We start from the raw sequence: 23,805 nt of genomic DNA on the forward strand, positions 1-23,805 counted from the left end.
TACCGATCTTTACTAGCATTCTGAACTTGCCCTGCTGTTCATTTTAACTATTTCATCTGGCAGGTTTCTAAGGGAGCACTTTTCCCTACAGCTAGGAGCACTCCCTACCTTTGAAATCTGTGCTTAGCCCCTAAAGCCCTGGCCTCAGTAGTTTAGGCCTGCTCTCATATGCACAAAACAGTGCTTTGGAACTTCTGATGAACCCATAAAGCTCACTGTCATCCCTCCTACCACTCCCACCAAGGAAAACAAGGCTAAAAGGAGGGAGCCAAGGATCATTAAAAAAACGATGTCAAAATCCACCCTATCAATACGCTTCAGTCCATCAACAAAGCCTAAGTTTCTGCAATGCATTCGTTTTCACATCTAAGAGCAGACCCCTGCAGCATTTGATGATCCAGCCCGCCCCGCACCAAGCCTGATGAGGGTTAGGTAAACAGCAGCGCCGCGCTGGTTCCCACCAACACGCCCCAGTAAAAGACAATGCTACCCTCTGGTGGTGCCTAGGAGAAGAACCACTCTGCCCACATAGCTAACGCGGGGGCTGGAAGCCAGGGATACTACCACAGATTGATAGGAATGGTTTCCATCTGGAAGGGACTTTGAGGATCATCCAGTTCCAACCCCCTGCCATAGGCAGGGACATCTTCCACTAGACCAGGTTGTTCAAGGCCACATCCAGCCTGGCCTTGAATACGTCCAGGAGGGGGCATCCACAACCTCCCTGGGTAACTTGTTCCAGTCTCTCACCACCCTCACTGTCAAGAATGTCTTCCTAATCTCCAGTCTAAATCTGCCCTCCTCAAGCTTCCATCCCGCGGCTTGGATGGCAACACTCTGTGCTGGGTTAGGAACTGGCTGGAGGGCTGGACCCAGAGAGTGGTGGTGAATGGTGCCACATCCAGCTGGCGGCTGTCACTAGTGGTGTCCCTCAAGGATCAGTGCTGGGCCCCATCCTCTTTAACATCTTCATAGATGATCTGGATGAGGGCATGGAGTCAGTCATCAGCAAGTTTGCAGATGACACCAAGCTGGGGGCAGATGTGGCTGGGTTGGAGGGCAGAAGGGCTCTGCAGCGGGACCTTGACCGCCTGGACAGATGGGCAGAGTCCAATGGGATGGGGTTCAATAGCTCCAAGTGCAGGGTGCTGCACTTTGGCCACAACAACCCCATGCAGAGATACAGGCTGGGGTCAGAGTGGCTGGAGAGCAGACAGACAGAGAGGGATCTGGGGGTGCTGATTGATACCTGCCTGAACATGAGCCAGCAGTGTGCCCAGGTGGCCAAGAGAGCCAGTGGCATCCTGGCCTGCATCAGGAATGGTGTGGTCAGCAGGAGCAGGGAGGTCATTCTGCCCCTGTACTCTGCACTGGTTAGACCACACCTTGAGTACTGTGTTCAGTTCTGGGCCCCCCAGTTTATGAAGGACATTGAGATGCTTGAGCGTGTCCAGAGAAGGGCGATGAGGCTGGTGAGAGGCCTTGAGCACAACCCTACGAGGAGAGGCTGAGGGAGCTGGGATTGTTTAGCCTGGAGAAGAGGAAGCTCAAGGGAGACCTTATTGCTGTCTACAACTACCTGAGGGGTGGTTGTGGCCAGGAGGAGGTTGCTCTCTTCTCTCAGGTGGCCAGCGCCAGAACGAGAGGACACAGCCTCAGGCTGCGCCAGGGGAGATTTAGGCTTGAGGTGAGGAGAAAGTTCTTCACTGAGAGAGTCATTGGGCACTGGAATGGGCTGCCCGGGGAGGTGGTGGAGTTGCCATCCCTGGGGCTGTTCAAGGCAAGGTTGGACGTGGCACTTGGTGTCATGGTCTAGCCTTGAGCTCTGTGGTAAAGGGTTGGACTTGATGATCTGTGAGGTCTCTTCCAACCCTGATAATACTGTGATACTGTGATCCATTCCCTCTCATTCTAGCACTATAACACCTTGTAAAAAGCACCTCCCCAGCCTTCTTCTAGCCCTTTTCACATACTGGAAGGCTGCTCTGTGGTTTCCCCAGACACTTCCCCTCTCCAGGCTTAACACTTCCAGCTCCCTCAGCCTGTCCCTATAGGAGAGGTGCTCCAACCATTTAATCAGCTTCAGGTGATGCTTCAGACTTAATTTAACCTGGGTGATGTGGCACTTGCTGTTAAAAACCAGATGGTTTGCTGCTTGAGGAAATGTGGGTGGTGTTGTGGCAGTAGAGGAACACTGTTCAGCAATGGGTTTGGGGCCTTTTGCAGAGTTTTGTCTTCACTTTCTAGCTTGGAATATTCTGGGGGTCTCTAGGAAGGCCTTTAAGGGATTGCTGAAGAAGGGCTGGGCTGCCCTGTAGTTGAGCATGAAAATAGACCGTTGTGATAAGCCTTGTTTGCTAGGATTGAAGGGCAATCGCTCTGAGTTTGCGTCCTGCTCTCTCGACTTGATTAGTCAGGTGACAGAAATGGCTGGCTGGAGTAAAGTGTAAGGAGCCCGCCAGGGTCTAGCTGGGAAGGGCAGGTGGGAAGGTGATGAGAGTGCTGGGGTCAGGCTCCTGCTGGGACGAGATCTCAAAGACAGGATAGCACTAGAGGTGCCAGGCTGCAGGGGTTGCAGAGCCGGTGGGCAGGGCGGGCTCCTGCAGAGAGGCTGTGGCAGGTGTGTGGAGCAGACGGGCAGGGGAGGCAGGGGTGCCCGTGCTCCGGGAAAAAACCTTCTCCTAGTGTCTAGTCTAAACCTATCCAGTTGCAGCTTGAGGCCGTTCCCTCTTGTTCTATCATTAATCACCTATGAGAAGCACCAGCCTTTCCACAGCGTCCTTTCAAGTAGTTGTAGAGAGTATGCCCTGAATGCTTCAAATACCTCAAAATGCTTGTCTGGGAGGGAGGAGGGAGGGAAGAGAGAGAGAAAGAGAGATTAAAAAGTACTTAAACTTGTAGGTATGATTGTGAGGCGTTAAATAGACAGAAATCTCTTATTTTTATGTAGATTTAAAAAAAGTTAATTTATAGTTTTAAAAGTATTTAAAAATAAAAATCCTGTATCTACTGTATTGCAAAAGGGTTTCTTGAAGATCAAAGCCCACGCTGCAGTGGTCCCGGCGCAGTTCTTAGCGAGTTGGCACACGCACCACGGAACCCCTCGGGATGGCTGTGCTTTGGGAGAGCCATAGACTCGGCGCCTGGCAGGATTCTGAGCAGCCCCGAGTGCCTGCAAGCCGCCTGGGGAAGGAAAACCTCACACATTCGCTGAGAGAAGTTCATTCTCTTTCCCTTTTACACGAAGGATTCAGCAAATCAACCGATCATATGAGGCAGATCCGAGACGTGTTTTAGAACAACTTCTGTACGTATCAGACTTCGAAGTTGCTTCATATATACCTTCCTTTTAGTTTAAATAGGGGGGAAAAAAAGTCAGAAGGGAGTTGTCTGCACTCTCCGTGTTACATAGTAAGTCTAAGCAGATAATTCCGTGCAGCCCAGAGACTGCAGCTAAGCATAACCAGAGAGCTAAGCCTAAGAGTCTAATGTCTAACTATGTCTCTAAAATGCCCAAAATGCTATATATAGGGAGGATTTAAGACCTTGACTTCTAAATATCTCTCTATCCCAGGCAGATAAACACTTTCAGCAGTCCCCCACTTCTAGTCGTCCCCTTTGCCCATCCTGATCTGGGCCCCGCTGCCCCAAACGGGCACTTACCCTCTGCAGGCATCGGTACAGCCCTGAGCGTTGCTATGGACGCGACGCACAGGGGCCGGTGCCGCATGCTCTGGCGCTCGCTGCTGCCGCCGTGTGGCCATAAGCGGGCACTGCTCGCTGCCTTCTGCATGCTGCACTGCTCTGTGTTCGGAAAAGGCAGTTTTGTTCCCAAGCCGTTTTGCGGATTCGGGTTAAGTCTGGCCAAACAAGATGCAGCAGGTTCTTAATGTTTGGTTTTGTACCCCAGTGCCTCCTAGAGACCCTCAGTATTACACAATCACTCCTAAAGACCTAGGGCCTGTCTTCTAATTTCCCTGCTTAGCTGTGTGTCACATTAAGCATTCTGTGCACAGAAATATATGGAAGTACAGATTTGCATGGAATTTAATTATATTTTTATTTAATACCTATAGTTCTGGTATTCCTCTTGGAAGCAGAAGAACGAGGCAAGGGTTAAAAGGACTGGAAGTGAGGAAATCTGAGATCAAACCTTGCCTATCTATAAGACACTAAATAAATTAACATACATTTGCAGACCTTCAGCTGTTACTTCTTCCATCTTCCTGCTTCTGATGAGAGGGCAATGTGTGGCACATGGATGCGTATAAGGTGAGGAACTCTGCAAGTTGCAGATTTGTATGTTGGCATAGTTATTTCTAAGCACACTAGCAATTTCCTAAGCCAGTTATTTTATTTAAATTGTGCTAAGACATCTTGCCTCACACATTTTTTTTCTTCTTTGATTGCCACTAACTGAAGGGATATTTTCTTTTATAGTGCCTGTGCCAGTACTTTAAACAGCCTAAACGTTCGGTCAAAGTCTGGACAGGAATTGCTACATTTTACTGAAGGGAAAACAGGCAATCTCTTACAAACCACTAAACTAGATCCTTTAACACCTTGTAGAAGTATACATTTGCCCAAACTGCTCTCAAAAAGTATTTGCATTAAGCAATGAATACTATAGTCTAAGTAGAGAATCTCAAGTCTCACAAATGCAGGCCATTCAGCACAGTATCTTCAGACTAATCTTGCCTCAGTTATTACCTTGCCTGCCAAGCCCTCAGCTAAAGGAAGAAGTGGCAGGGGTAACTGCTTTTTATTAAATTTCCTTTCTGGAAAGCCACCAGCCAAAAAGAGGAGCAATTTCCTTGGACTTTCCTCTGACTCAGAACAGCAAGAGCTGCTGCTGGCCACTGTGTGCTGCTACACACAGAAAGGCTGGAGCTCATTCAGTCCTCACTCCACTGCATCATGGGAGGAATGGGCCTGCAAGCTCAGCTCTGAGCTCCGGATCATGGAAGAGGGGTGAAAAAAGAAAACAGAAAGGTTATACTGCTACCTGCTGATAGCCAGCTGTCCTAAATGGTATCACCACCTGCTTCCTATCTGTACAGCTGTAAATCTCTTACTCCTCTCACCTCCCACTGCAGTATCTGTCTAGCTCATCACACTTAAGGACACACATTACCCAGGTAGGCATCCTGGTACAGGTGCTACTACCTTAGCACCTGGACAAGTGCCACAATGCTTTCTCTTAGCCTAGGTAACTAATTCACTTTCCTACATTCCTGTGAGATAAGAAAATGTGTGGGATTCCAACACAGCATAAAGTAAAAACAATGTGATTTTTCAGGAATGCTCTATCAGATGTGTTGGAGCCAAGCTTCTGCAAGCAAACTCCTGACCTGAGATGTAAGTCCTCTTCCTTCTGCAAGCCTTCCTTGCCTTGCATATGGTTCTGCTTACAAGCCTGGAGACGCTCAACGAGTTAGCAACTGCCCAGCTGAAACAGCACAGGCTTGATCTGATGCCTGATCCTGATACATGCATAACAAGGCAGAAGGGAAATGACTTCTCTGAGAGGTATCCAGCAAGTTAATGACAATTAGAAACAGATCTCATCCCAGAGCACATGGGCACAGTGGGGTGTTCTGCCCACTCGAGTTCAAGTCTGAGACCCTTAACTCATCTGCTGGATAACCAGAAGAAAGTAAATACATATTGGATCTGAAAGATCATCTTCCTCTTTGAAAATGTGACAGGGAAGACCTCTGTAGATGCACTGTGAATTTGCTAACCAAAAAAGCAGCAGGAAAGAAGAGCAGTCTGTGCAGCTGCCTCTCATTGGTGCAATGACACATAGACTGAAAACTCCAGATAACCAACAATGGAGCAAAGGTAAAGCCAATTCTTTCTTCCAGAAATATCAAACAAGATATAACCTCTGGAGAGTTTTGCCAGTGTCTTTCACTCTAGATATTTTTTTTTTTTGAGCAATGGTATTGACAAACTTCACTTGAACTCTTCAATTCAAATCCAGCCATGTATTTATTTCTGGAACAGGAATGCTTGCCATTTGTTAAATAAAAAGGCCCTTCTCAATGCAGATCAGTCCAAATCCATTGAAGTTTCAGGAGTTCATGTCAGGAAAGAAAGGAGTCTGCTTATTTGGGCTCCTCCCACAGCTGTGGTTTCTGAACTATTGCACAGGAGGCTAGACCAATGATTCCTTCAAGCTGCTATTGTTACTTTTTCTCGTGAAATCCAAACCTGTTTAGTAATATTCTCCTTGAATTTTTAACTTTTGGAGACACCATGTCTGAGAGTCGCTAACCAAACCTGCCCAAAAGCCAAATATGAAGACACTTTTTCTGTTTCCATGGCTGTTTCCATTGTCAGCACTTCAGCCTCTAAGGACAGAGTAAATACTTTCAATAGCAGGATTTGAGAAGGTTTAAAACTACCAGTAAAACCCACTTAAACTTCCAGTAAAGACCATTTCAAGTGACAGATGAAGCTTTAAATTATTCTTATGTTATTTGCACCAACTGCTCCTAGTTCACCATCGTGTAGAGCTTGCAGCTTTGATGACTGCTCAGAAAGCACAGTAAAGCTGTCCAAGTAGCCTCCCAAAGACATGGTAATTTAAAAGTGCAGAATGAATTGGTGTTAATGGTTTGCTTCTTTGGGGCAATAACTCTTCATTTGCACTCTTTTATTTATTTTTTTAACCTAGAGTCCAAGCACTGCGAGATGGCTCCTTTGATAACAAGCAATCCAGGCTGATAGTCACTTGGTAACAGTCACCTCCTGCCAGAAGAGACTCTTTCTGGGAGATAGACAGCAGTGCCCTACAGGCTGGTGAGGAGAAAATCAAGAGTAGAGGACATCGAAACTGAAAACAAGTCGAAAAGGAAGTATGCTGTAGAAGTCTCATCTGATAACTTCAGACTGGTGAGAACTTGGAGAATTCCTGAAGGGAGGTTGTAGCCAGGTGGGGGTTGTTCTCTTCTGCCGGGCAACCAGCAATAGAACAAGGGGACACAGTCTCAAGTTGGGCCAAGAGAGGTCTAGACTGGATGTTAGGAGGAAGTTCTTGCCAGAGAGAGTGATTGGCATTGGAATGGGCTGCCCAGGGAGGTGGTGGAGTCGCTATCCCTGGAGGAGTTCAAGATAAGCCTGGATGAGGCACTTAGTGCCATGGTCTAGTTGATTGGCTAGGGCTGGGTGATAGGTTGGAGTGGATGATCTTGGAGGTCTCTTCCAACCTGGTTGATTCTATGATTCTAAATAGGAATGACTTCTTGTTGTTTTCCTTTTATGTCCATATATGGTTTATCTGTCTTCTGGTAAAACATGCATAGACGTTAGGAGACTTGAAGAGTTGTGGAGAGCTGAGAGAACAGGGTTACTCTGGCAATGCAATGGAAAGCCATGGGCAGACCAGCACCTTTGGATGACTGTCAGTTGGAGGCAGATGTGTGCCAGGACATGCAGAGCTAGTTCAGGGGGTGGATGAAACCTGAGGTGTTACTGAGCAGGAAAAAAAAAATACGGCGAGATTTTGCAGCAACTCAGAACATTTTGTTTAAAGTTAAATAAGCATTTTCGGTCAATAGTGATAGGGTTAAGGTGGAAGGTGTCGCTACAAAAGAAGAGTCGGCTAGAGGAGATTGAGATTCCTAGTCTGCTTCTTTCTTTGTTATCTCAACAGTCCACCTTGATCTCTGTTATATGTAAATCGCAAAGAGCCTCTGCTAGTGCCTGGCCAGGTCTTGTTGTAAATCAGCAGGGTGCTCCCCAAATATAGCAGACACCGAATGCAGCCTGAACTTGTGAGCGTTTAGAACTGAGCGCAGGCTTAATAGGCTACTGAGTATTAACTTCTCTGCCCAGAGAAGTCAAGAACCTAATTTGAACGAACATACAGTGTATGATGTGGGGGTACATGTAAAAGGAGACATGCGGTAGGCAGATCGGGAAGACTGTAAATTCCAGAGTACCTCAGCCAGTGGGGAAAGGGAGAAGGAAATTAGCATCCGGGAAATCAGGATAAAAGGGAAGCTGTGCCTCCCAGCAATTTGAGAGACTATAGGGATTTTTGTCTCATGGATTTGCCTTTTATTCAGCTAAACTTTTATAGGGGTCCTCTGTCTCCACTGTGGACATTAACCTCTAGCAGCAGGCCAGTTTTCCTTACAATAGCAGCATTCACGCACCATACAGCCAGTGCCTCTGTTTGTAGGCCACAGCTTTCACTTAATGCTAAGTAGCATTAGTGTCCTCTTTAATTACCTCACTCTGAAAGCCATGAAGCCCTTCTCTGCTGTGGTCACTGGTAGCTGGAAATTACAGTGGTTCCCTTTGTGATGGTGTTTGTGATAAAGCAAAAGAGAGATTAAGTCCCCATTTCATTTAGTAGCAGGTATCTGTATAGCAGCAGGCTGGGGGGGTTGGTAGAGATGTGCCTCTTCTGTAAATCAGACCTGGATGTAAAGTGTAGCAGTAAAGAAAGCCATAAGGGGCACATTCAGTTAAGGCAGCGCACGTTTTAAAAGGCCTTTAGTGTAACGCAGGCAAATACACTGGATGCTGTGCTGGAGCAGGACGATCAGACAGTGCTGATTGTTGTGTTGGAGCAGGACTATCAGACAGAGGGGCTGTCAGAAGTGCTTTTGGCCCAAGAGTAGAGCTTGCTGCTTGGCTCCTTCAGCAGTGACCCTGCACAGCTTTGCAGCCTGTGAACAGTACAGACAAGGAGCTCTCTGGAGAGGAGCAGGAAAATGTGTATCAAATTCCTCTAGATGGCACAGCACCTTGACGAATCTGGGCATGAGCATGCTGTCAGCACATGGCAAGAGCCAGACAGCGTCCAGCTGTCTCCTGAGAACGCTTTTCCTGCTTAATTGTGGGAAATTGTTCTAATTTCACTCTGATGCTGGAGTTCCTTCTTAAGGCAAAAGGGGCTGTTATGTCCAAAGCCTTGCAGGACACGTGGGCTTTGTGCTTTCTACTCTGGCAACTCATGGAAGGATGGGACATACCCCACTGGTGGTTATGCACTGTGGAAAAGCTGACTGGAGGAACATTTGAGTTGTGCTTGATTCTTCTTATTCTGCAGCATGCTGGGATTTGTGTCTTACTTTTTAAATGAGTAACTGCATGCTCAGGATTCAGCAGTGAGCTGCTATTCAGTCAAGTTCCTTGCTCTCCAATACAGTTTTTTCTGGTTGGTTTGGTGTTTTGCTTGCTTGTTTGCTTGGCTGGGTTTTTTTTGGGTGGGGAGGGTTGATGTTGGGGTTTTTTTGCTGTTGTTTTTTGGCATAGGCTTGTTTGCTTGGTTTGAGTTGGTTCTTTTTTTTGGTTCTGTGTTTGGTTTGGTCGTTTGGATTTTTTTAAAATGAGAAAACAGCTTTTATGAAGCCATTAAGTGTCATTGGTGTCCTGTAACTGTAGCCCTGTGAGAAAGCTACCAGGTGGTTCCTACAGAGCTACAAGCCAGGCTGCTCCTTGAGTTAGTGTAGAAAAGCTACTAGACCAAGCACATCCGGCTTGCAATAACATGACCTTTCCAGTGCCAAATGCACTTGCAGCGCTTTGTTCAGCTTGTGAATCTCATCTCTTTTGTCTGAAGCTACTGTTTCACTTCTAGGAGTGGACCACACATTTCTTCAACTCTCACCTTTCTACAACAAACACCCTTCTGGTGAGGACAAAAGAGCTGCAGGTTTTTAACCTCATCTGAGGACAGATTTTGATGCCAGAATTCCTTGAATTTGTTTCTAAACTGGTTGGCTCCTCTGCCACTCCACCCCAGTGAGCAAGCAACTTCTTTTATCTCCTATAAAACTCCTAGGGACCAGTCCTAATTAAACAATAAGCAATGTTTTATTTACCCCCAGCAAACTCCTCAGTGGGCTTTGTGCTTCCCTAAATATTTTGCTGATGGTTATAACCACAGTAATCTAGGGGAAAGGACTTAAGCTGTACAGTAAATGGACTGAATTATATGCACAGTGGTGCAGAAGACAGGAGATTTACAGAAAACAGTGCAAATTGAGATATACACCACTGGGGAAAGTACATTTCCCTTGACCACACAGCACTCATCAAAAGATAATGAATATGCAAATCACTTTCGACATGCACGGAAAGTTGCAGGCCCAGATTGCAGAAGCTGTACTGGAGCAGCATTCCTCCCCCAAAGTCACCTTGGCCGCTTTGCTGGGCTGAGCGTGTGTGTAAATACAAATGAGCAAAGTGCTGCTCACCAAGGCCACTGCTGTTCCTCAGCACACCACGGGTTATAGATCCCTTCTAGCCCACTGTGCTTGGAGCACATGGGGGATCTTAACGCAGGGTATTTTTAGATGTGGTGTTTCTCAAGGCATGATAGATCTGGGATCAAACCCAAGCACAAATTGTTCATTTGTGATTGTGCTGGCGTCCTTGTGAGTGGAGCTTGTTAAAGTAGAGAGACTGTGCAAGGTGAAGTGTGAACGAAGATCATCTTGCCAATTGTTTCTAGTTTGCAGTGGTCACTTAATTTGCACTAGGTGTGCTGCTCTGCAGGCACAAAGGAAATAAGGAAGCACATGCTAGGCAGGAGGAGTGGTGCAGCTAACCAGAGTCTGTCTGCTTTCAGCAGTTGCAGTGTTTGGTGACTCCAAAGTTTAGTGTGCAGAGTTCTCCCTTTGGGTTCAAACAATATTTCCATTTGTGTTTACAGCTTGTAACTTAGAGTGGAGCCATGAAGCATTTCTCTGTCTGGTCTACTGCTGTCTGGTTGTATAGAGCTGCATCTGCTCTAGCTTTTTTTCTTGCATCCCAGATGATGATAGTATGAGTATTGGTAATCAGAAAGCAGCTATGGACTGTCATTCCTGCCACTGTCTGGTTTTAATCTTGTAGAGGGAGATTTTGCACAAAATGAGTCATTTAAGCTCACACCTTCTTTGTGCTCTGCAGCCGCCCAAGTGCCTGCTCTTTGATTTCCTTTCTCAGGGTGTTTAAAAGAAAAAAAGGAACATCTCTGCTTCCAGCAAAACTGATACAGACTTAGCAGCAGCAAAAGTTTTTTGGGGAAAGCATGTGTGTTTGGCAAAGTGTAATGACACCATCCTCTTGTCGTGTGTGCCTTTGCTTTCTGTGCACTACCCTCAGTAATTCTGAGAAGCAAGGAGCAGCGAGACTTCAGATACATGCTCAGGTTTGCATCCAGAATTGCCCAGGTTGCATGCACAAAGCCAGTCTATGGCTTTGGAGAGCTCAACCTGCTGCCTCTCTGGCTTATGAAAGGGACTCAGGGATTCAAAAACAGCACTTCTGTCAGGAAGCTTTGCACCTGTTATTGCCGTAAGTGAGAGCTCACATCACCTGGGCAGGCCAGCATACACTGCAGCAGCCATGTCATGGGCTGAATCAGCCTATGTCAGGCTCTGGTTATGGAACAGATGGTTTTTAAGCCTCATTTATCTCTACTTGCTATGAGCTTCTGCCATGCACAGCTCAGATAGATCATACAGCCAGGGCTCAGTGGCTTCACTCAGAAAGGAGCCGAGCACACAGCAACACAGCACTGTAGGCATCAAGAGAGCACTGTACCTGGCAGGGTGAAGTCACTAATGCTGTGTACCTGGAAGGGTGAAGTCACTAATGCTGTGTACCTGGCAGGGCTAAGTTATTAACGTACGTAAATGTAGCAGCAGAAAGGAAAACAAGGTGGCCAATGTGTGCTGCTTTGGTGTTACTTTCACTAGTAAGGAAAGAAAGTGACACTGAAGTCTGTTGGAAAGGTTGTTCACCAGTATAGTGACTAGGACAAGGAATGACTCTGTTTTGTATTGCCTCGTTCTTGCGTGGTCTTTAGCAGTAGCATAATGAAATGGATGAATAACCATAACTCTGTCCCAATGCACATTCATAGTTTAAATCCTGTGCTAATCCTAGCAGTGCAGCCTATTGTACCTGAAAGGAAAGAAGAAGGGGGGGGGACCCAACCCTGGCTCCAAGCTAAACAAGACTTTCCTCTGGAAAGGTAATTAACAGCTGGTCTCCATGGAGGCTTTATCACAAAATCAATAGTAGCCAGTTCTGATTTCCCTTGTTCTTCTTTACTTTCTGCTGCTTTCACTGTTTATAAAAATGTTTGTGGGTCTGGCTGTTGGACTTTCATTGGAAAAAACAGGCTAAGAGCGTTCTGTCAGCTGAACAGCAGCTCACTGCATCAGATCAGGTCAGTGTGCTCTGCATAGAGATTTTGGCAAATCTTTATTTCAGGATTTTGCTCTACCTTTGTTGTCCTGAGATTTCTATTACAAGCTGCCAATTTCATCTTCCGTGTGCCACAACAAAAACCATACAAAAATTCCCACTTTCTATTGATTTTAACCTCAATAACACAACAGAAGGCATGCTTTTTAAAACACTACAGTGAAAGCAGCTGCCCTTAGGGGTGAAACCAGTGGCAAAGTGGAAGACAGAGATGTTTCTATAGTTGTGCTCTCTCTCTAGGATCATCTGGAAAGGCTTTAGAAACCTGGAATGGATTAAAACCCATAATAAATCATGAGAGTTAGTAATCACACAGTTAAATGTACACATTTTATCAAAAAGGGGAAGGAACAGATGGACATTTATTGAAATGAGGATATTCTAACAAGAGAGGAATTGCACAAGAAAGTCAACAGATTGTCTGTTAAATGGGTGTTTAAAGCAGATCAGATGGCCTTCTAGAAGCCTCATCGTGGGTAACACAAAAGTGGGCCTGATGTGGAAATGGCTGGATAAATGTCTCTGGCCAGCATTACAAAGGAGGTTAGATTAGATGTACAGTGTTTGTCTACTGACCGTAATCGCACCAGCATTTTGGGCTTCTAGCTGCCCGGTAAGGTCAACATGGTTTGTAGCTCTGTTTTCATATGCCTTCTGAGAAAAAAAAGGACTCTTTCTCAGATAGTTTGCACTAAGTCCACAGAGGACTCAGAAATTAAGTCTGATTTCCCATGTCTTTCTAGATCAGCTAACCTCTTGTTACCCTCCTCTCTACCCTTCGTTTGGCTTTTTCAGTTCTCATTTACTGTGACCTTCAGGGCTGTAATAAGTAGGGACTTGAAAGTGAAGTATGTTCCCTTATCTGTTGGCTGCATCCCAAGAGAGCAGAGCTGCCTGGGAACGTGGACATTATGGAGTAGCAGAGTGTTAAATATTTATTATATAATGTGCAACCTACACACCATAAAGGCCTTCTTTCCCTCCTGTCCTCCTTTCCAGCTTTTTTATTAACCCCTCATAAACTCCCTAGGATGCAAACAGGAAAGGAAGAACTCACAGCAAACTCTGCTGCTCTCAACATTATTACAGTATCACAGTATCAACAAGGTTGGAAAAGACCTCACAGATCATCAAGTCCAACCCTTTACCACAGAGCTCAAGGCCAGACCATGGCACCAAGTGCCACGTCCAATCTTGCCTTGAACAGCTCCAGGGACGGCGACTCCACCACCTCCCCGGGCAGCCCATTCCAGTGTCCAATGACTCTCTCAGTGAAGAACTTTCTCCTCACCTCCAGCCTAAATCTCCCCTGGTGCAGCCTGAGGCTGTGTCCTCTTGTTCTGGTGCTGGCCACCTGAGAGAAGAGAGCAACCTCCCCCTGGCCACAACCACCCCTCAGGTAGTTGTAGACAGCAATAAGGTCCCCCCTGAGTCTCCTCTTCTCCAGGCTAAACAATCCCAGCTCCCTCAGCCTCTCCTCGTAGGGCTGTGCTCAAGGCCTCTCACCAGCCTCGTCGCCCTTCTCTGGACATGCTCAAGCATCTCAATGTCCTTCCTAAACTGGGGGGCCCAGAACTGAACACAGTACTCAAGGTGAGGTCTAACCAGTGCAGAGTACAGGGGCAGAATGAGCTCCCTGCTCCTGCTGACCACACCATTCCTGATGCAGGCCAGGATGCCACTGGCTCTCTTGGCCACCTATTGACAGGGAAAAAACTGCTGCCAGCAAAAGGATAGAAGGAGGACTTCTGTTCTTGTACAGTGCTCTGGATTTTTTTCCTATGGATTCCATATCAGTTTTTCCCCTTACTGTTTGTAACAAAATGGGGAAATGAGATTAAAAATTCAATCCTGAATGCAAACAGACATTTAGGTTATGCTTTGTTCAGCAGTGCTTCATGTTTACTTTACCGATACAACCTTTCCAGACATTGGCCACTTCTAGTATGATAAATACTATCTTTAAAATAGAAGTCTTACATCAGTGCATACGTAACAGATCTGAAAACATGGACACCTAGCAATCACCATAAAGAAGAAATAGCCATTTACAGGCACTGAGATGCCTATCAAGCAGTGAGCTTTTATATGTACAGGAAGATGAAGAGCAAGAACATGGTGACCTAATATCACCTATCTGTAAAATCTTCATCTCCGTAGATTGGTAGGAAATGGAAGTTCTTTAAAGGCTAGGTTAGGTTTTTTTCCTTGAAGTTTGGACACTTCTCAGTCTTCTTTCTGCTCTCAAAATAAATAAAATCTATTTCCAGAAATAATGGAGGTAAAAACAGTAGCTAACCTGAACCAGGCATGTACAAGGATATCCGAGTCAGGGTTTTACATGTCACTATACGGGATAGCACATTGGAGTGGAAGCCTGGGCTGAGACCTGCTGGGACAAATGAGCAGTCTTCTTTTACCACCTACCCTGGATTCCAGGTGGGTCTCATCCCAGCATTGTCATTCAGGGGGCTTAATTTTAAGAAATACAGAACATCCATAAAAGAGACCCTGTCCTTTCAAAAGCCAATGAAAAGATATTTAGGGAATTCAATCCGGCTGAGACCTTGTGATGCACAAATGGACTGAAATCACCACGCCTCTCTTTCAGCTCTGTAAATCATGGAGGTTTTCTTATGAGTTCATCTTCAAGCACTCAATTTTGCAAGATTTAAAAGCTTTTCTGTAATCTGGAATTATTGTTTAGCTGCATATAATATGCAAGCACTTCTTGCAGCATTACAGGCACAAAACTAGAACAGCCACAACAGTGGTTTGTCGTGTAAACATCTTTGGCTAAGCAGGTGACTTCTACAGGTGATGAGTGTATAGCTGCTTTTTTAAAATGATCTGGCCAAAGCCACAGATGACTATTCAAATGAAATGATAATTAGCCAGAAATGTAGCCTAACAAAAAGACTGAGCATAGCCATCTGCAGATCTCACATACAGGGAAAGGTTCTCTTACTTGCTGTAATAAGGTGACTACTCCACATAGATTAACTGTAAGGAGTAATGAATTTTCCTGTCACAGAAAGGATATTCATATCTACTGAAATTATTATCCCTACTCTTTTTCTAGTGCAGAACTCCTTTGTGTCCTGTTTCACACCAAACTCTGAGAAGTAGATGCCCTTTTGGAAGAGAGTGGTTCTTTATTTGTAGAATTTGAAGTGTTATGCAGAAAGAGATTCTAGACTTTCAGTGTGTCACTACTGCCTGATCCATTAGTGCAGCCCTTCTGCGGTAGATACCTGGGCCAGAAGCAACTCTGCTGCCTAGAGCTGAATCTGTTCAGATGTGAAGTTTGCACTTTGATCAATTCCTCACTAGTTTCTTTGATCCTTTGGCCTCCACCACCAGGGATGAGATGAGGCTGAAAGCACTAAAGGGCAGCATACAATTGTTGTAATTCTTAAAGTGACAGCCAAGTTGTGAAAGGGATATGAAAACAGATGGGGCAACAACAAATAAAGGCAAAGCACACATTCTGAGCTATCGGTTCCTTCTCATGAGGATGCCTTTAAAATCAGCCTTTTGTTGCTTCTTGTGTAAAGGAGCTGGTTTGGGAAAGACTCGAGCTGCTCAAGTTGTAAATCTGATTCGTGCCTGAGGAGATGTTTTACTGCATCTTGTAGCCTTGTCACATCACACAGCTGTAATCTTTGTGCCTGTTAATGTTTGTGTGTACTCTCCACAGAGCTGCTGTAATGGGGCAGATATTCCTTATTCAGGAGGTGAATTTGTGTTGAAATCCATGTAGGGTTGCCCTGACTAGAGCCATGGTAGTATGTTTGTTAAAGTCTGCCTAAAATAGCACTCAAATTAAAGGGCAGTCTTTAGCTGACTTCCCGCTGAGTGGTGTAAAGATCACAGTATCACAGTATCACAGTATCACCAAGGTTGGAAGAGACCTCACAGATCATCAAGTCCAACCCTTTACCACAGTGCCCAAGGCTAGACCATGGCACCAAGTGCCACATCCAACCTTGCCTTGAACTGCCCCAGGGACGACGACTCCACCACCTCCCCGGGCAGCCCATTCCAGTGCCCAATGACTCTCTCAGTGAAGAACTTTCTCCTCACCTCGAGCCGAAATTTCCCCTGGCGCAGCCCGAGGCTGTGTCCTCTTGTTCTGGAGCTGGCCACCTGAGAGAAGAGAGCAACCTCCTCCTGGCCACAACCACCCCTCAGGTAGTCGTAGACAGCAATAAGGTCACCCCTGAGCCTCCTCTTCTCCAGGCTAAACAACCCCAGCTCCCTAAGCCTCTCCTCGTAGGGCTTGTGCTCGAGGCCTCTCACCAGCCTCGTCGCCCTTCTCTGGACACGCTCAAGCATCTCAATGTCCTTCCTAAACTGGGGGGCCCAGAACTGAACGCAGTACTCGAGGTGTGGTCTGACCAGTGCAGAGTACAGGGGCAGAATGACCTCCCTGCTCCTGCTGACCACACCACTCCTGATGCAGGCCAGGATGCCACTGGCTCTCTTGGCCACCTGGGCACACTGCTGGCTCATGTTCAGGCGGGTATCAATCAGTACCCCCAGATCCCTCTCTGTCTGGCTGCTCTCCAGCCACTCCGACCCCAGCCTGTATCTCTGCATGGGGTTGTTGTGGCCAAAGTGCAGCACCCTGCACTTTGAGCTATTGAACCCCATCCCATTGGCCTCTGCCCATCTGTACAGGCGGTCAAGGTCCCGCTGCAGAGCCCTTCTGCCCTCCAGCTCAGTCACATCTGCCCCCAGCTTAGTGTCATCTGCAAACTTGCTGATGACTGACTCGATGCCCTCATCCAGATCATCTATGAAGATGTTAAAGAGGATGGGGCCCAGCACTGATCCCTGAGGGACACCACTAGTGACTGGCCGCCAGCTGGATGTGGCACCATTCACCACCACTCTCTGGGTCCGGCCCTCCAGCCAGTTCCTAACCCAGCACAGAGTGTTGCCATCCAAGCCGCGGGCTGACAGCTTAGCCAGCAGTTTGCTGTGGGGGACAGTGTCAAAGGCCTTGCTGAAGTCCAGATAGACCACATCCACAGGCCTCCCCACATCCACCAAGCGGGTCACCTGATCATAGAAGGAGATCAGGTTAGAAAGGCAGGATCTGCCCTTCCTAAACCCATGCTGGCTGGACCTGAGATCCTTGCCATCCCTCAGGTGCGCAGTTATTGGCCCCAAGAGAACCTGCTCCATCAGTTTCCCTGGCACTGAGGTCAGGCTGACAGGTCTGTAGTTCCCAGGTTCCTCCATCCGACCCTTTTTGTGGATGGGGACCACGTTGGCCATTTTCCAGTCTCCTGGGACCTCTCCGGTGAGCCAGGACTGCTGGAAAATGATGGAGAGTGGCTTGGCCAGCTCAGCTGCCAGCTCTCTCAGCACCCTGGGATGGATCCCATCTGGTCCCATGGACTTGTGGGTGTCCAGGTGGCTCAGCAGGTCCTGAACTAATTCCTCATGAATTTCCAGGGGAACACACTGCTCCCCGACCCCATCCCCCAGTTTAAGAGGCCATTTGCCTCCTCCTCCTCTCTCCTTACTGTTGAAAACTGAGGTGAAGAAGGCATTCAGGACCTCTGCCTTTGCTTCATCATCAGTTATAGTGTTCCCCTCCTGGTCCAGTAAGGAGTGGAGGCTCTTCTTGCCCTTCCTTTTAGCGTTGATAAATTTATAAAAGTGTTTTTTGTTAACTTTCATGGAAGTGGCCAGCCTAAGTTCTAGCTGAGCCTTAGCCTCTCTAATTTTTCTCCTACATAGTCTGGCTACCTCCTTAAACACATCAGGAGAAGCCTTCCCCTCCTTCCAGAGGCGATACACCCTCTTTTTCTCCCCCACTTCCTTCAGGAGCTCTTTGCTCATCCAGGCTGGTCGCCTCCCCCTGCGGCTCATCTTTCGGCACGTGGGAACTGCCAGTTCCTGTGCCTTCAAGAGCTCCTGTTTAAAGTAAGTCCAACCATCCTGGACCCCTTTGTTCTCAAGAACTGCTGCCCAGGGGACATTGGAAATAAGTTCCTTGAGCAAATTGAAGTTTGCCCTCCTAAAGTCCAAGGTGTAGGTTTTGTTGAAGTGCCTCCCTACCTCCCTGTATATTGAAAACTCCACTAACTCGTGGTCGCTACACCCCAGGCAGCCTCCCACTATCACATCTCCTACCAGCCCTTCTCTGTTGGAGAGCAGCAGGTCAAGCTGAGCTTGACCCCTGGTAGGCTCGTTTAACAGTTGGGTCATGAAGCTGTCCTCCATGCACTCCAGAAATCTCCTGGACTGCCTCCTCTCTGCCGAATTAAGTTCCCAGCAGATATCTGGCAGGTTAAAGTCACCCACAAGGACAAGATCTGAAGATCTTGAGACAGCCTCCAACTGTTTGTAAAATATCTCATCTGTTCCCTCATCCTGGTTGGGTGGTCTGTAACAGACTCCAACCAGGATGTCAGATTTATTAGTCCTACCTCTGATTTTAATCCACAGGGTCTCTACCCCTTCATCCCTCACTTCTAGCTCAATGGCATGGAGTGACTCTCTAATATACAGGGCCACCCCTCCTCCTCTTCTCCCTTGCCTATCTCTCCTGAAAAGGTTATATCCCTCCAGTATAACAGCCCAGTCATGTCTGTCGTCCCACCAAGTTTCTGAAATGGCAACTACATCGTAGTCCCCCTGGTGGACCAGGACTTCCAGTTCCTCCTGTTTGTTACCCAAGCTGCGTGCATTGGTGTAGATACACTTCAGCTGGGCTCTCGATTCAATTGTCCTTAGTTTCCTTCCATCTCTCTCCTTCTCAGAGAGAGTAATTTCCTCACCCACCCCCTTCAGACCTAGTTTAAAGCCCGCCTAATGAGCCCTGCCAACTCCAGTGCCAGGACTCTCCTGCCCTTCCTAGATAACTGCACCCCATCACAAGCCAGCAGGTCCGGCGCAGTAAAAGTTCCCCCATGGTCAAAAAACCCAAAACGCCGCCGCTCACACCATCCCTTCAGCCATTTGTTGATATCGTAGGTTCTGCTATTCCTCTCTGTGAACTCCCTTGCCACAGAGGGAACTGAGCAGAACACCACCTGCGCTCCCGCCCCATCTATCAATTTCCCCAGGGCTTTAAATTCCTTTTTAATTGCCCTGGTCCCCTTCTTTTCCATTTCGTCGCTGCCAGCCTGTATTACCAACAAGGGGTAATAATCAGAGGGCTGGATGAGTGCAGAGTAGGACACATCCTCAGCTACTGCACCCTAAGTTGCTGCAGATACCTGAGGTCAATGTTAGCTTGTTCCAGTAAGCTAGTGTGGAGATACAGGAACAAAATGCCTTACATGAGGAGAGAACTTGTAAGGACATGCAGGAAAATAACTGGAATTGTGGGAAGCCACTAAATCATTTCATCAGCATTTAGCTGTCAAGGGGAAAAGAATACCTCCAGCTGATTATGTTCAAGCAATTGCATGACAGCCTGTGGAAAGGTGGGAGTTCTGTGGCACTGCTCACTCCTGTGGCCTTCTGGGACCTGCAGGGCTTTCTAAGACCAGCTCAGAATTCATTCCAGTGCCTATGAGTGGCACATACACAGTCTTGCACAGCAACAAGCAGGTAGTTTGGTATCGCAAAGCTTGAGCTAGAAGGGTGATGACTGTGACATATCTATCAGGGAAAGGGATGTTCTGGGATTTAAATGGCACCACTAGTGCTGAGTCTGTGGAAAGAATTGTGTCTTCTAGCATTGACAAATTTATCATTTATTCAGTGACACAGGTTCCTGGATGCCAGCAGGGTGAAAAGAAGTGTGTAAACAAAGTAGTCTACCACCTGCTGTACAGCTCTTTACATTAGCAAACCAGAGTAACTTGTGTTCAGAGCAGATTGCAGCAGGGAGAGCCACAAGAGCAGCACTGACTTCCTCTCATACCCATGCAAGCTACACAGGCACAACTTGGTTCTGGTCCTGGTCACTGGCACACGAGTCTAAATACACCACGTAAGAATTTCTTTGGCTTCTCAATTGTCACACCTGAGTACCATCCAATGATGAGGAGCTGGCAGAAGAAACTCAGGCAGGTGGCTTCTCAAACTCTTCTTCATCCAAAGGTCTTCAAGGCCTTGTATTTTTCTGGAAATCTGTCTGCATTTCCATTCACTAGCAAGAAATAAAGAGCAATATGGCATCTACCACCTTATTCTCCCACGGCTGCTAAAACCTAAGGACAAGTCCCTTTCCCTTGTTTCCCAAAAGGGAAATGTGCATTGAGATCTCCCGCAGCACCAGCAGGTCTTGTTTCCAACACACACCTTCCTACTCTTTTCCCCTCCAGCCTTTCCACTGCTTTTCCAGCTTTGTATAAACACTTCAAAACCTGTCTCAGCTTCGTACACCAAATGCACAGCAATGCCAGGATTGGCCAGGGTTATCAGCAGGAAGTCTCGAATCCTGCACCAGATGGCTGAGAGAGTCTAGCAGCTCCTAGCAGTGGGGGAGGCAGAGGAGTGACAGTCTGACATGACTACAAGGAAATATTTTTTTGCTCCACAGCACACTTGTCTCACCATTTGCAGAGCTGCTAAGCCAGGTGGCATGCTGCCAGAAGAAACAAGCTCAGGGAAGTGAAGTGGGGAGCACCACTTCAGTCAGTGGGCTGCAAGGAATTTTCACTACTTCTCAGCCAGTTGCTTTCTTTGCTTTAATGCTGGCTATTGTGGAAGCAAGGGGTTCATCAAGGAACATTGCTGGTTCTTCCCATATGTTTTGGAGATAAACAGAATGGTAGAATTAGGTGACTGAAAATGAACTCTGGATGTTTGGTTTTGTTTGGGGTTTTCTGTTTGTCTGGGTTACTTTTTTCCTGCAATGAGTTTGGGGGTGGGTGTGTTTTTGTGGTTTATTTTTTTGTTCAGGTGGTTTCTTGTTTGTTTGTTTTATTTGTTATGAGTTACTCTGGGAGTTGAGCTTAGGTCTGAGCACTGGGAAAGGGAATTGATGAGGACAGTCATGGTTTTGCCTGTCCTTAGAACAACTGACAAAGAAGATAGCTGCTTATGTTATCTTTTTTTCTTCAGCTTTCAAAGTTTTTAAACTACTCCCTCTCTTATTCATATTGGTGAGACAAACTGTAGCTTGTCCACACTATTTGATCTCAAATGAATTAAAGCAGACCATGACATTCCAGAACACCTTTCTCCTTACACAACAAAGCCACTGTAAAATGTCAGCCCTTTGTGCAACTGGGTTGCAGAAACATAGGAAAGGTGCATGCACGCTGCATAACATAAAGGAAAATGTGCTAGATGATAGATCCTTGCTGGCAAGTGGTTAGCTGTGAAAACTTGCTGCCCACACAAGTGCCAAGCAGGGTGCACGACTTGGCACTGTCTCAGCTCTGTTTGACATTGCTTGTTCAGGACAACTTGGCTATTTCCCTCCCAGCTCTACTCTAATGATGCAGCATGGCTGTACCTTTGGAGGTTGTTCATAACTCCAAACATTTAAAGTCACATTAGACAAAAAGGAAGGGAAGAGAAGTAAAATTTGCCCACTTCTGCAGATGATCTGGCTGCAGTTGGCTGAGGTTGTGGCTGCCAACTGCAGAGCTACAAACAGAAGCTCAGTCTCCTGAGTACTGGCCAGGCTCCACGCTTGACCGGAAAGATGAATAACAGCAGGGATGTCAAAGCTTCACTTCACAAGGCTGCTGGCAGAGTCTGTGCTATAAAGCAATGGTCCTTCAGTAGACTGATAAGCAATGCCACCATAAAGTGGAAGTTATTCTTTCCTGGATCAGAGCTTCTCAATCTGACAACACATGTCAGAGGTAACAGCAAATTTAATTTATGTTTCCAAATGAGCTGTCATTTAGAGCAGTTTGCATGTTTGGATTTTGTTGTTGTTGTTGTTTTGGCTGGTTGGGAGTTTTGGTGGTGTGTTGGGGTTTTTTTTTAACTGGTTGCACAGCCCTAATGTGGTTGAGCTTAGATTTATCAGTATCCCAAATAAACAGGCACTCTACCCCAAAACATATCCTCCAAAGTGACTGAGGTCTCTATAATTCAAATTGATGTGCTAGGAGAACTAGAGATGTTTTCTCCTCAAGATGTGCAGCACTGTGGCAGTAACATTAGTGGCACCAAGCTGAAAAGGTAAACAAAATGATGAAACACTTTGGGATGAGCATTAATCAAAACCTCAGGGAACCTGGGGCAGGTTCAGAGCAGGATCTAAGCTCTGCAAGTCGGGCCCCTTCTGTCAACCTTGGCGCTGCTCCCATATAGCCATATTGTGGCATTACAGATTACTTGACAAGAGATGGATGCCACACAAGCACAGCCAGGAAGAAAACTTACTTGTCCCCAAAAGACCATGCAATCCACAATTCTCTTTTAAACCCTGCCACTACCTTCCTGTCGCCAGTGTTTAAGTGCTTTATACAATGTTGAATCTCAAGAGTTTGGAAGTGACTTTCCAGCATTCCAGCCCTCTCTTCTACCAGGATTTCTCAGCCTGAAAAATATTAACTATGCTGAGATACCTGTTCCTGTAGGGAATGCCTTTAGTCCTTTAGTGTATGCTGCAAGCAGCCTGGGAAACTCAGCATGCTGGAAGAGCAGGCTTACTCTTGCCATGAAGAAGATATGTACTTCTCACTGGTAGAGCAAACAGGAAAACAAGCAAAGACCAGAAAATGCAGAAGCAGACCCCCTCAGACCTCTCCCTGTCTGTTCTCTCATAGATGAAACTATTTTGGGGATCAAGCCCCCTACTCAGTTTTCTTTCTGTTCTCTAAATGTGATATTCTATAAACCTTTTGGGACTGTAAACCTTTTGGGATGGCAGCACTTTGCCTACATATCTAACCAGGAGAAAGGATATTTAGGCACCCTGAAATAATTTTCTTTCTTCACCTTTCAGTGCTTTTTGCTAGACAATCAGAGAACCTAACCTGTGCCATTTGATAGACACCTTGTGAACACAGAACAAATAGCACACTGTTCAGTCCGTAAGCTGGGAGAGGTTTACATTTGCATTTGCAGCTGAAAACTCAACAGTTGTCTCTGGAGTCCTGGACACCTCTCCTTTGAACGGGATAAACCTCCCCCCACTCCCCTTGCCCTGCAGGCTTGAAGCGTGGGGCGGGGGGGAGCATGTGGTGAATAGTCCTAAAGGACATAAAATGGGCTTAAGCATGTCCTGTCTTATTTACCTGCCTGTCTGCATGGCAGCCAGAGGCGGGAAAACAGGACAAAAGCAACCCAGGCAACTTAGGCTCTTTGCCTGAGAGGGGTGTCATGGGGACCGCGCCCCTGTCCCGGGGTAGGCGTATGCGCCCCCATTCTGTGGAAGACAACAGCCTGTGGGTGCTGCCATTTCTGTGTCTACTTGGGTGATTGTGTGGTCCATGAGACCGTTAGCCTCGGCCATTACCCTATGAATGGGGCTGAACTGGGGTGAAGGGGCTGGCGTGCTCGTTCATCGCTCGCTGATCTGCCGCTCGCCCCAGCCGTCCCCTCGGCCGCCTCAGCCAGCAGCTGATTCCGCTTTGCGGCCCACCTGGAATTTGCCACAGGGCTTCTCTTGGATATTTTCCTGCCTGTGTTTTGGGCCACGGACATTAG

The 23,805-nt window shown here is 46.8% G+C and overlaps 2 long non-coding RNA genes across 2 annotated transcripts; both read left to right on the forward strand.

Moving 5' to 3' along the window:
• Positions 1 to 3,022: 3,022 nt before the first annotated feature.
• Positions 3,023 to 4,187, forward strand: LOC135178427 (uncharacterized). Its single transcript, XR_010303526.1, has 2 exons — positions 3,023 to 3,307; positions 4,077 to 4,187. It is a non-coding gene; the product is annotated as an uncharacterized LOC135178427 (long non-coding RNA).
• Positions 4,188 to 4,984: 797 nt separating this feature from the next.
• Positions 4,985 to 20,771, forward strand: LOC135178428 (uncharacterized). The gene is made up of 3 exons (XR_010303527.1): positions 4,985 to 5,844; positions 6,683 to 6,900; positions 20,732 to 20,771. It is a non-coding gene; the product is annotated as an uncharacterized LOC135178428 (long non-coding RNA).
• Positions 20,772 to 23,805: the final 3,034 nt, after the last annotated feature.

This window comes from Pogoniulus pusillus, chromosome 9 (assembly GCF_015220805.1).
Source record: "Pogoniulus pusillus isolate bPogPus1 chromosome 9, bPogPus1.pri, whole genome shotgun sequence".
NCBI classification, from domain to species: Eukaryota; Metazoa; Chordata; class Aves; order Piciformes; family Lybiidae; genus Pogoniulus; species Pogoniulus pusillus.